Source organism: Ascaphus truei, chromosome 2 (genome assembly GCF_040206685.1).
Source record: "Ascaphus truei isolate aAscTru1 chromosome 2, aAscTru1.hap1, whole genome shotgun sequence".
NCBI classification, from domain to species: Eukaryota; Metazoa; Chordata; class Amphibia; order Anura; family Ascaphidae; genus Ascaphus; species Ascaphus truei.
In genome coordinates this window covers 411,119,644-411,133,477 of record NC_134484.1, presented here as the reverse complement: position 1 = coordinate 411,133,477, position 13,834 = coordinate 411,119,644, and the positions used below count along the sequence as shown (strand labels likewise).

At 52.6% G+C, this 13,834-nt stretch overlaps 1 protein-coding gene across 2 annotated transcripts in view; it reads left to right on the top strand.

The window, feature by feature from the left end:
• Positions 1-468: 468 nt before the first annotated feature.
• Positions 469-13,834, top strand: part of STEAP1 (STEAP family member 1) — a 76,253-nt gene continuing 62,887 nt past the window's right edge. Inside the window, exon 1 of one of the 2 annotated variants that reach the window (XM_075587477.1) lies at positions 469-545. The gene's annotated coding sequence lies outside the window, so the exon portion shown is untranslated. The remainder of the gene's footprint in view (positions 546-13,834) is intronic. The other variant, XM_075587476.1, reaches the window with a different exon arrangement.

Sequence of the window (13,834 nt, the reverse complement as noted above, 5' to 3'; positions counted from 1 at the left end):
CCAGATTTAAAAAAAAAAAAGTAAATATATTAAAGCTGCAGTTCAATCTTTTTTTTTTTTTTTATATTATTTTTTTACTTCAATAGTTTCATGTGGGCAATCTCTAATTACCTAAAGAACTGTATAGCTGCCGGTCAATTCGTTCTCCGTCTATTGATCGGCAAAGTTTGGCGACATCTTTAAATATGGGGAATGTAAATCGTTGCTATAGGAACAAGCATGCTTATTAAAATAGAATACAAGAAAATTGGCCTTTCAAAGTTGTTTTTTTAAAAACAGAAAATGCTAGAAGTATTTTTTCTTACTACAGAACTGATTTATTAAAAACAACCCATACATGCAGGATGTTGCCTGAACTGCAGCTTTAAATGTTGACATGATCACTTCTCATGGTAGAAACCTGAAGTGTCACTTTAAAATATTCAGCGCTAGAGGGAGTGTGTGATGTGTACATCAGATAATGGGAGTGCCAGGGCATTGCAGTGGGAGGTCTTAGCAGCACATGAATCGTACAAGCCTGTTGTGTGCACAGCCAGATTTGCAAGGTGAGTTACAGACAGGACTGTACGTGGGGTGAGTTACAGACAGGACTGTACGTGGGGTGAGTTACAGACAGGACTGTACGTGGGTGAGTTACAGACAGGACTGTACGTGGGGTGAGTTACAGACAGGACTGTACGTGGGGTGAGTTACAGACAGGACTGTACGTGGGGTGAGTTACAGACAGGACTGTACGTGGGGTGAGTTACAGACAGGACTGTACGTGGGGTGAGTTACAGACAGGACTGTACGTGGGGTGAGTTACAGACAGGACTGTACGTGGGGTGAGTTACAGACAGGACTGTACGTGGGGTGAGTTACAGACAGGACTGTATGTGAGGTGAGTTACAGACAGGACTGTACGTGGGGTGAGTTACAGACAGGACTGTACGTGGGGTGAGTTACAGACAGGACTGTACGTGGGGTGAGTTACAGACTGTACGTGGGGTGAGTTACAGACAGGACTGTACGTGGGGTGAGTTACAGACAGGACTGTACGTGGGGTGAGTTACAGACAGGACTGTACGTGGGTGAGTTACAGACAGGACTGTACGTGGGGTGAGTTACAGACAGGACTGTACGTGGGGTGAGTTACAGACAGGACTGTACGTGGGGTGAGTTACAGACAGGACTGTACGTGGGGTGAGTTACAGACAGGACTGTACGTGGGGTGAGTTACAGACAGGACTGTACGTGGGGTGAGTTACAGACAGGACTGTACGTGGGGTGAGTTACAGACAGGACTGTATGTGGGGTGAGTTACAGACAGGACTGTACGTGGGGTGAGTTACAGACAGGACTGTACGTGGGGTGAGTTACAGACAGTACGTGGGGTGAGTTACAGACAGGACTGTACGTGGGGTGAGTTATAGACAGGACTGTACGTGGGGGGAGTTACAGACAGGACTGTACGTGGGGTGAGTTACAGACAGGACTGTACGTGGGGTGAGTTACAGACAGGACTGTACGTGGGGTGAGTTACAGACAGGACTGTACGTGGGGTGAGTTACAGACAGGACTGTACGTGGGGTGAGTTACAGACAGGACTGTACGTGGGGTGAGTTACAGACAGGACTGTACGTGGGGTGAGTTACAGACAGGACTGTACGTGGGGTGAGTTACAGACAGGACAGTACGTGGGGTGAGTTACAGACAGGACAGTACGTGGGGTGAGTTACAGACAGGACTGCACGTGGGGTGAGTTACAGACAGGACTGTACGTGGGGTGAGTTACAGACAGGACTGTACGTGGGGTGAGTTACAGACAGGACTGTACGTGGGGTGAGTTACAGACAGGACTGTACGTGGGGTGAGTTACAGACAGGACTGTACGTGGGGTGAGTTACAGACAGGACTGTACGTGGGGTGAGTTACAGACAGGACTGTACGTGGGGTGAGTTACAGACAGGACTGTACGTGGGGTGAGTTACAGACAGGACTGTACGTGGGGTGAGTTACAGACAGACAGTACGTGGGGTGAGTTACAGACAGGACTGTACGTGGGGTGAGTTACAGACAGGACTGTACGTGGGTGAGTTACAGACAGGACTGTACGTGGGGTGAGTTATAGACAGGACTGTACTTGGGGTGAGTTACAGACAGGACTGTACGTGGGGTGAGTTACAGACAGGACTGTACGTGGGGTGAGTTACAGACAGGACTGTACTTGGGGTGAGTTACAGACAGGACTGTACGTGGGGTGAGTTACAGACAGGACTGTACGTGGGGTGAGTTACAGACAGGACTGTACGTGGGGTGAGTTACAGACAGGACTGTACGTGGGGTGAGTTACAGACAGGACAGTACGTGGGGTGAGTTACAGACAGGACTGTACGTGGGGGGAGTTACAGACAGGACTGTACGTGGGGTGAGTTACAGACAGGACTGTACGTGGGGTGAGTTACAGACAGGACTGTACGTGGGGTGAGTTACAGACAGGACTGTACGTGGGGTGAGTTACAGACTGTACGTGGGGTGAGTTACAGACAGGACTGTACGTGGGGTGAGTTACAGACAGGACAGTACGTGGGGTGAGTTACAGACAGGACTGTACGTGGGGGGAGTAACAGACAGGACTGTACGTGGGGTGAGTTACAGACAGGACTGTACGTGGGGTGAGTTACAGACAGGACTGTACGTGGGGTGAGTTACAGATAGGACTGTACGTGGGGTGAGTTACAGACAGGACTGTACGTGGGGTGAGTTACAGACAGGACTGTACGTGGGGTGAGTTACAGACAGGACTGTACGTGGGGTGAGTTACAGACAGGACTGTACGTGGGGTGAGTTACAGACAGGACTGTACGTGGGGTGAGTTACAGACAGGACTGTACGTGGGGTGAGTTACAGACAGGACAGTACGTGGGGTGAGTTACAGACAGGACTGTACGTGGGGTGAGTTACAGACAGGACTGTACGTGGGGTGAGTTACAGACAGGACTGTACGTGGGGTGAGTTACAGACAGGACTGTACGTGGGGTGAGTTACAGACAGGACTGTACGTGGGGTGAGTTACAGACAGGACTGTACGTGGGGTGAGTTACAGACAGGACTGTACGTGGGTGAGTTATAGACAGGACTGTACGTGGGGTGAGTTATAGACAGGACTGTACGTGGGTGAGTTACAGACAGGACTGTACGTGGGGGTGAGTTACAGACAGGACTGTACGTGGGGTGAGTTACAGACAGGACTGTACGTGGGGGGAGTTACAGACAGGACTGTACGTGGGGTGAGTACAGACAGGACTGTACGTGGGGTGAGTTACAGACAGGACTGTACGTGGGGTGAGTTACAGACAGGACTGTACGTGGGGTGAGTTACAGACAGGACTGTACGTGGGGTGAGTTACAGACAGGACTGTACGTGGGTGAGTTACAGACAGGACTGTACGTGGGGTGAGTTACAGACAGGACTGTACGTGGGGTGAGTTACAGACAGGACAGTACGTGGGGTGAGTTACAGACAGGACTGTACGTGGGGTGAGTTACAGACAGGACTGTACGTGGGGTGAGTTACAGACAGGACTGTACGTGGGGTGAGTTACAGACAGGACTGTACGTGGGTGAGTTACAGACAGGACTGTACGTGGGGTGAGTTATAGACAGGACTGTACTTGGGGTGAGTTACAGACAGGACTGTACGTGGGGTGAGTTACAGACAGGACTGTACGTGGGGTGAGTTACAGACAGGACTGTACTTGGGGTGAGTTACAGACAGGACTGTACGTGGGGTGAGTTACAGACAGGACTGTACGTGGGGTGAGTTACAGACAGGGACTGTACGTGGGGTGAGTTACAGACAGGACTGTACGTGGGGTGAGTTACAGACAGGACAGTACGTGGGGTGAGTTACAGACAGGACTGTACGTGGGGGGAGTTACAGACAGGACTGTACGTGGGGTGAGTTACAGACAGGACTGTACGTGGGGGTGAGTTACAGACAGGACTGTACGTGGGGTGAGTTACAGACAGGACTGTACGTGGGGTGAGTTACAGACTGTACGTGGGGTGAGTTACAGACAGGACTGTACGTGGGGTGAGTTACAGACAGGACAGTACGTGGGGGGAGTTACAGACAGGACTGTACGTGGGGGGAGTTACAGACAGGACTGTACGTGGGGTGAGTTACAGACAGGACAGTACGTGGGGTGAGTTACAGATAGGACTGTACGTGGGGTGAGTTACAGACAGGACTGTACGTGGGGTGAGTTACAGACAGGACAGTACGTGGGGGGAGTTACAGACAGGACTGTACGTGGGGGGAGTTACAGACAGGACTGTACGTGGGTGAGTTACAGACAGGACTGTACGTGGGGTGAGTTACAGACAGGACTGTACGTGGGGTGAGTTACAGACAGGACTGTACGTGGGGTGAGTTACAGACAGGACAGTACGTGGGGTGAGTTACAGACAGGACTGTACGTGGGGTGAGTTACAGACAGGACAGTACGTGGGGTGAGTTACAGACAGGACTGTACGTGGGGTGAGTTACAGACAGGACTGTACGTGGGGTGAGTTACAGACAGGACTGTACGTGGGGTGAGTTACAGACAGGACTGTACGTGGGGTGAGTTACAGACAGGACTGTACGTGGGTGAGTTATAGACAGGACTGTACGTGGGGTGAGTTATAGACAGGACTGTACGTGGGTGAGTTACAGACAGGACTGTACGTGGGGGTGAGTTACAGACAGGACTGTACGTGGGGTGAGTTACAGACAGGACTGTACGTGGGGGGAGTTACAGACAGGACTGTACGTGGGGTGAGTTACAGACAGGACTGTACGTGGGGTGAGTTACAGACAGGACTGTACGTGGGGTGAGTTACAGACAGGACTGTACGTGGGGTGAGTTACAGACAGGACTGTACGTGGGGTGAGTTACAGACAGGACTGTACGTGGGTGAGTTACAGACAGGACTGTACGTGGGTGAGTTACAGACAGGACTGTACGTGGGGTGAGTTACAGACAGGACTGTACGTGGGGTGAGTTACAGACAGGACAGTACGTGGGGTGAGTTACAGACAGGACTGTACGTGGGGTGAGTTACAGACAGGACTGTACGTGGGGTGAGTTACAGACAGGACTGTACGTGGGGTGAGTTACAGACAGGACTGTACGTGGGGTGAGTTACAGACAGGACTGTACGTGGGGTGAGTTACAGACAGGACTGTACGTGGGGTTACTTACAGACAGGACTGTACGTGGGGTGAGTTACAGACAGGACTGTACGTGGGGTGAGTTACAGACAGGACTGTACGTGGGGTGAGTTACAGACAGGACGTGGGGTGAGTTACAGACAGGACTGTACGTGGGGTGAGTTACAGACAGGACTGTACGTGGGGTGAGTTACAGACAGTACGTGGGGTGAGTTACAGACAGGACTGTACGTGGGGTGAGTTACAGACAGGACTGTACGTGGGGTGAGTTACAGACAGGACTGTACTTGGGGTGAGTTACAGACAGGACTGTACGTGGGGTGAGTTACAGACAGGACTGTACGTGGGGTGAGTTACAGACAGGACTGTACGTGGGGTGAGTTACAGACAGGACTGTACGTAGGGTGAGTTACAGACAGGACTGTACGTGGGGTGAGTTACAGACAGGACTGTACGTGGGGTGAGTTACAGACAGGACTGTACGTGGGGTGAGTTACAGACTGTACGTGGGTGAGTTACAGACAGGACTGTACGTGGGGTGAGTTACAGACAGGACTGTACGTGGGGTGAGTTACAGACAGGACTGTACGTGGGGTGAGTTACAGACAGGACTGTACGTGGGGTGAGTTACAGACAGGACTGTACGTGGGGTGAGTTACAGACAGGACAGTACGTGGGTGAGTTACAGACAGGACTGTACGTGGGGTGAGTATTAGACAGGACTGTACGTGGGGTGAGTTATAGACAGGAATGTACGTGGGGTGAGTTACAGACAGGACTGTACGTGGGGTGAGTTACAGACAGTACTGTACGTGGGGTGAGTTACAGACAGGACTGTACGTGGGGTGAGTTACAGACAGGACTGTACGTGGGGTGAGTTACAGACAGGACTGTACGTGGGGTGAGTTACAGACAGGACTGTACGTGGGTGAGTTACAGACAGGACTGTACGTGGGGTGAGTTACAGACAGACTGTACGTGGGGTGAGTTACAGACAGGACTGTACGTGGGGTGAGTTACAGACAGGACTGTACGTGGGGTGAGTTACAGACAGGACTGTACGTGGGTGAGTTACAGACAGGACTGTACGTGGGGTGAGTTACAGACAGGACTGTACGTGGGGTGAGTTACAGACAGGACTGTACGTGGGGTGAGTTACAGACAGGACTGTACGTGGGGTGAGTTACAGACAGGACTGTACGTGGGGTGAGTTACAGACAGGGACTGTACGTGGAGTGAGTTACAGACAGGACTGTTACGTGGGGTGAGTTACAGACAGGATTGTACGTGGGGTGAGTTACAGACAGTACTGTACGTGGGGTGAGTTACAGACAGGACTGTACGTGGGGTGAGTTACAGACAGGACTGTACGTGGGGGGAGTTATAGACAGGACAGTACGTGGGGGGAGTTACAGACAGGACTGTACGTGGGGTGAGTTACAGACAGGACTGTACGTGGGGTGAGTTACAGACAGGACTGTACGTGGGGTGAGTTACAGACAGGACTGTACGTGGGGGTGAGTTACAGACAGGACTGTACGTGGGGTGAGTTACAGACAGGACTGTACGTGGGGTGAGTTACAGACAGGACTGTACGTGGGGTGAGTTATAGACAGGACTGTACGTGGGGTGAGTTACAGACAGGACTGTACGTGGGGCGAGTTACAGACAGGACTGTACGTGGGGTGAGTTACAGACAGGACTGTACGTGGGGTGAGTTACAGACAGGACTGTACGTGGGGTGAGTATCAGACAGGACTGTACGTGGGTGAGTTATAGACAGGACTGTACGTGGGGTGAGTTACAGACAGGACTGTACGTGGGGTGAGTTACAGACAGGACTGTACGTGGGGTGAGTTACAGACAGGACTGTACGTGGGGGGAGTTACAGACAGGACTGTACGTGGGGTGAGTTACAGACTGTACGTGGGGTGAGTTACAGACAGGACAGTACGTGGGGTGAGTTACAGACAGGACTGTACGTGGGGTGAGTTACAGACAGGACTGTACGTGGGGTGAGTTACAGACAGGACTGTACGTGGGGTGAGTTACAGACAGGACTGTACGTGGGGTGAGTTACAGACAGGACTGTACGTGGGGTGAGTTACAGACAGGACTGTACGTGGGGTGAGTTACAGACAGGACTGTATGTGGGTGAGTTACAGACAGGACTGTACGTGGGGTGAGTTACAGACAGGACTGTACGTGGGGTGAGTTACAGACAGGACTGTACGTGGGGTGAGTTACAGACAGGACTGTACGTGGGGTGAGTACAGACAGGACTGTACGTGGGGTGAGTTACAGACAGGACTGTACGTGGGTGAGTTATAGACAGGACTGTACGTGGGGTGAGTTACAGACAGGACTGTACGTGGGGGGAGTTATAGACAGGACTGTACGTGGGTGAGTTACAGACAGGACTGTACGTGGGGTGAGTTACAGACAGGACTGTACGTGGGGGGAGTTACAGACAGGACTGTACGTGGGGTGAGTTACAGACAGGACAGTACGTGGGGTGAGTTACAGACAGGACTGTACGTGGGGTGAGTTACAGACAGGACTGTACGTGGGGTGAGTTACAGACAGGACTGTACGTGGGGGTGAGTTACAGACAGGACTGTACGTGGGGTGAGTTACAGACAGGACTGTACGTGGGGTGAGTTACAGACAGGACTGTACGTGGGGTGAGTTACAGACAGGACTGTACGTGGGTGAGTTACAGACAGGACTGTACGTGGGGTGAGTTACAGACAGGACTGTACGTGGGGTGAGTTACAGACAGGACTGTACGTGGGGTGAGTTACAGACAGGACAGTACGTGGGTGAGTTACAGACAGGACTGTACGTGGGGTGAGTTACAGACAGGACTGTACGTGGGGTGAGTTACAGACAGGACTGTACGTGGGGTGAGTTACAGACAGGACAGTACGTGGGGGTGAGTTACAGACAGGACAGTATGTGGGGTGAGTTACAGACAGGACTGTACGTGGGGTGAGTTACAGACAGGACTGTACGTGGGGTGAGTTACAGACAGGACTGTACGTGGGGTGAGTTACAGACAGGACTGTACGTGGGGTGAGTTACAGACAGGACTGTACGTGGGGTGAGTTACAGACAGGACTGTACGTGGGTGAGTTACAGACAGGACTGTACGTGGGGTGAGTTACAGACAGGACTGTACGTGGGGTGAGTTACAGACAGGACTGTACGTGGGGTGAGTTACAGACAGGACTGTACGTGGGGTGAGTTACAGACAGGACTGTACGTGGGGTGAGTTACAGACAGGACTGTACGTGGGGGGAGTTACAGACAGGACTGTACGTGGGGTGAGTTACAGACAGGACTGTACGTGGGGTGAGTTACAGACAGGACTGTACGTGGGGTGAGTTACAGACAGGACTGTACGTGGGGTGAGTTACAGACAGGACTGTACGTGGGGTGAGTTACAGACAGGACTGTACGTGGGGTGAGTTACAGACAGGACTGTACGTGGGTGAGTTACAGACAGGACTGTACGTGGGGTGAGTTACAGACAGGACTGTACGTGGGGTGAGTTACAGACAGGACTGTACGTGGGGTGAGTTACAGACAGGACTGTACGTGGGGTGAGTTACAGACAGGACTGTACGTGGGGTGAGTTACAGACAGGACTGTACGTGGGGTGAGTTACAGACAGGACTGTACGTGGGGTGAGTTACAGACAGGACTGTACGTGGGTGAGTTACAGACAGGACTGTACGTGGGGTGAGTTACAGACAGGACTGTACGTGGGGTGAGTTACAGACAGGACTGTACGTGGGGTGAGTTACAGACAGGACTGTACGTGGGGTGAGTTACAGACAGGACTGTACGTGGGGTGAGTTACAGACAGGACTGTACGTGGGGTGAGTTACAGACAGTACGTGGGGTGAGTTACAGACAGGACTGTACGTGGGGTGAGTTATAGACAGGACTGTACGTGGGGGGAGTTACAGACAGGACTGTACGTGGGGTGAGTTACAGACAGGACTGTACGTGGGGTGAGTTACAGACAGGACTGTACGTGGGGTGAGTTACAGACAGGACTGTACGTGGGGTGAGTTACAGACAGGACTGTACGTGGGGTGAGTTACAGACAGGACTGTACGTGGGGTGAGTTACAGACAGGACTGTACGTGGGGTGAGTTACAGACAGGACTGTACGTGGGGGTGAGTTACAGACAGGACTGTACGTGGGGTGAGTTACAGACAGGACTGTACGTGGGGTGAGTTACAGACAGGACTGTACGTGGGGTGAGTTACAGACAGGACTGTACGTGGGGTGAGTTACAGACAGGACAGTACGTGGGTGAGTTACAGACAGGACTGTACGTGGGTGAGTTAAGACAGGACTGTACGTGGGGTGAGTTACAGACAGGACTGTACGTGGGGTGAGTTACAGACAGGACTGTACGTGGGGTGAGTTACAGACAGGACTGTACGTGGGGTGAGTTACAGACAGGACTGTACGTGGGGTGAGTTACAGACAGGACTGTACGTGGGGTGAGTTACAGACAGGACTGTACGTGGGGTGAGTTACAGACAGGACTGTACGTGGGGTGAGTTACAGACAGGACTGTACGTGGGGTGAGTTACAGACAGGACTGTACGTGGGGTGAGTTACAGACAGGACTGTACGTGGGGTGAGTTACAGACAGGACTGTACGTGGGGTGAGTTACAGACAGGACTGTACGTGGGGTGAGTTACAGACAGGACTGTACGTGGGGTGAGTTACAGACAGGACTGTACGTGGGGTGAGTTACAGACAGGGACTGTACGTGGGGTGAGTTACAGACAGGACTGTACGTGGGGTGAGTTACAGACAGGACAGTACGTGGGGTGAGTTACAGACAGGACTGTATGTGGGGTGAGTTACAGACAGGACTGTACGTGGGGTGAGTTACAGACAGGACTGTACGTGGGGTGAGTTACAGACAGTACGAGGGTGAGTTACAGACAGGACTGTACGTGGGGTGAGTTATAGACAGGACTGTACGTGGGGTGAGTTACAGACAGGACTGTACGTGGGGTGAGTTACAGACAGGACTGTACGTGGGGTGAGTTACAGACAGGACTGTACGTGGGGTGAGTTACAGACAGGACTGTACGTGGGGGTGAGTTACAGACAGGACTGTACGTGGGGTGAGTTACAGACAGGACTGTACGTGGGGTGAGTTACAGACAGGACTGTACGTGGGGTGAGTTACAGACAGGACTGTACGTGGGGTGAGTTACAGACAGGACTGTACGTGGGGTGAGTTACAGACAGGACTGTACGTGGGGTGAGTTACAGACAGGACTGTACGTGGGGTGAGTTACAGACAGGACTGTACGTGGGTGAGTTACAGACAGGACTGTACGTGGGGTGAGTTATAGACAGACAGGACTGTACGTGGGGTGAGTTACAGACAGGGACTGTACGTGGGGTGAGTTACAGACAGGACTGTACGTGGGGTGAGTTACAGACAGGACTGTACGTGGGGTGAGTTACAGACAGACTGTACGTGGGGTGAGTTACAGACAGGACTGTACGTGGGGTGAGTTACAGACAGGACTGTACGTGGGGTGAGTTACAGACAGGACTGTACGTGGGGTGAGTTACAGACAGGACTGTACGTGGGGTGAGTTACAGACAGGACTGTACGTGGGGTGAGTTACAGACAGGACTGTACGTGGGGTGAGTTACAGACAGGACTGTACGTGGGGTGAGTTACAGACAGGACTGTACGTGGGTGAGTTACAGACAGGACTGTACGTGGGGTGAGTTACAGACAGGACTGTACGTGGGGTGAGTTACAGACAGGACTGTACGTGGGGTGAGTTACAGACAGGACTGTACGTGGGGTGAGTTACAGACAGGACTGTACGTGGGGTGAGTTACAGACAGGACTGTACGTGGGGTGAGTTACAGACAGGACTGTACGTGGGGTGAGTAGAGACAGACTGTACGTGGGGTGAGTTACAGACAGGACTGTACGTGGGGTGAGTTACAGACAGGACTGTACGTGGGGTGAGTTACAGACAGGACTGTACGTGGGGGGAGTTATAGACAGGACAGTACGTGGGGTGAGTTACAGACAGGACTGTACGTGGGGTGAGTTACAGACAGGACTGTACGTGGGGTGAGTTACAGACAGGACTGTACGTGGGGTGAGTTACAGACAGGACTGTACGTGGGGTGAGTTACAGACAGGACTGTACGTGGGGTGAGTTACAGACAGGACTGTACGTGGGGTGAGTTACAGACAGGACTGTACGTGGGGTGAGTTACAGACAGGACTGTACGTGGGGTGAGTACAGACAGACTGTACGTGGGGTGAGTTACAGACAGGACTGTACGTGGGGTGAGTTACAGACAGGACTGTACGTGGGTGAGTATCAGACAGGACTGTACGTGGGGTGAGTTACAGACAGGACTGTACGTGGGGTGAGTTACAGACAGGACTGTACGTGGGGGTGAGTTACAGACAGGACTGTACGTGGGGTGAGTTACAGACAGGACTGTACGTGGGGTGAGTTACAGACAGGACTGTACGTGGGGTGAGACTGTACGGGGGAGTACAGACAGGACTGTACGTGGGGTGAGTTACAGACAGGACTGTACGTGGGGTGAGTTACAGACAGACTGTACGTGGGTGAGTTACAGACAGGACTGTACGTGGGGTGAGTTACAGACAGGACTGTACGTGGGGTGAGTTACAGACAGGACTGTACGTGGGGTGAGTTACAGACAGGACTGTACGTGGGGTGAGTTACAGACAGGACTGTACGTGGGGTGAGTTACAGACAGGACTGTACGTGGGGTGAGTTACAGACAGGACTGTACGTGGGGTGAGTTACAGACAGGACTGTACGTGGGGTGAGTTATAGACAGGACTGTACGTGGGGTGAGTTACAGACAGGACTGTACGTGGGGTGAGTTACAGACAGGACTGTACGTGGGGTGAGTTACAGACAGGACTGTACGTGGGGTGAGTTACAGACAGACTGTACGTGGGGTGAGTTACAGACAGGACTGTACGTGGGGTGAGTTACAGACAGGACTGTACGTGGGGTGAGTTACAGACAGGACTGTACGTGGGTGAGTTACAGACAGGACTGTACGTGGGGTGAGTTACAGACAGGACTGTACGTGGGGTGAGTTACAGACAGGACTGTACGTGGGGTGAGTTACAGACAGGACTGTACGTGGGGTGAGTTACAGACAGGACTGTACGTGGGGTGAGTTACAGACAGGACTGTACGTGGGGTGAGTTACAGACAGGACTGTACGTGGGGTGAGTTACAGACAGGACTGTACGTGGGGTGAGTTACAGACAGGACTGTACGTGGGTGAGTTACAGACAGGACTGTACGTGGGGTGAGTTACAGACAGGACTGTACGTGGGGTGAGTTACAGACAGGACTGTACGTGGGGTGAGTTACAGACAGGACTGTACGTGGGGGGAGTTACAGACAGGACTGTACGTGGGGTGAGTTACAGACAGGACTGTACGTGGGGTGAGTTACAGACAGGACTGTACGTGGGGTGAGTTTCAGACAGGACTGTACGTGGGGTGAGTTACAGACAGGACTGTACGTGGGGTGAGTTACAGACAGGACTGTACGTGGGGTGAGTTACAGACAGGACTGTACGTGGGGTGAGTTACAGACAGGACTGTACGTGGGGTGAGTTACAGACAGGACTGTACGTGGGGTGAGTTACAGACAGGACTGTACGTGGGTGAGTTACAGACAGGACTGTACGTGGGTGAGTTACAGACAGGACTGTACGTGGGTGAGTTACAGACAGGACTGTACGTGGGGTGAGTTACAGACAGGACTGTACGTGGGGTGAGTTACAGACAGGACTGTACGTGGGGTGAGTTACAGACAGGACTGTACGTGGGGTGAGTTACAGACAGGACTGTACGTGGGGTGAGTTACAGACAGGACTGTACGTGGGGTGAGTTACAGACAGGACTGTACGTGGGGTGAGTTACAGACAGGACTGTACGTGGGGTGAGTTACAGACAGGACTGTACGTGGGGTGAGTTACAGACAGGACTGTACGTGGGGTGAGTTACAGACAGGACTGTACGTGGGGTGAGTTACAGACAGGACTGTACGTGGGGTGAGTTATAGACAGGACTGTACGTGGGGTGAGTTACAGACAGGACTGTACGTGGGGTGAGTTACAGACAGGACTGTACGTGGGGTGAGTTACAGACAGGACTGTACGTGGGGTGAGTTACAGACAGGACTGTACGTGGGGTGAGTTACAGACAGGACTGTACGTGGGTGAGTTACAGACAGGACTGTACGTGGGGTGAGTTACAGACAGGACTGTACGTGGGGTGAGTTACAGACAGGACTGTACGTGGGGTGAGTTACAGACAGGACTGTACGTGGGGTGAGTTACAGACAGGACTGTACGTGGGGTGAGTTACAGACAGGACTGTACGTGGGGTGAGTTACAGACAGGACTGTACGTGGGTGAGTTACAGACAGGACTGTACGTTGGGGTGAGTTACAGACAGGACTGTACGTGGGGGTGAGTTACAGACAGGACTGTACGTGGGGGTGAGTTACAGACAGGACTGTACGTGGGGTGAGTTACAGACAGGACTGTACGTGGG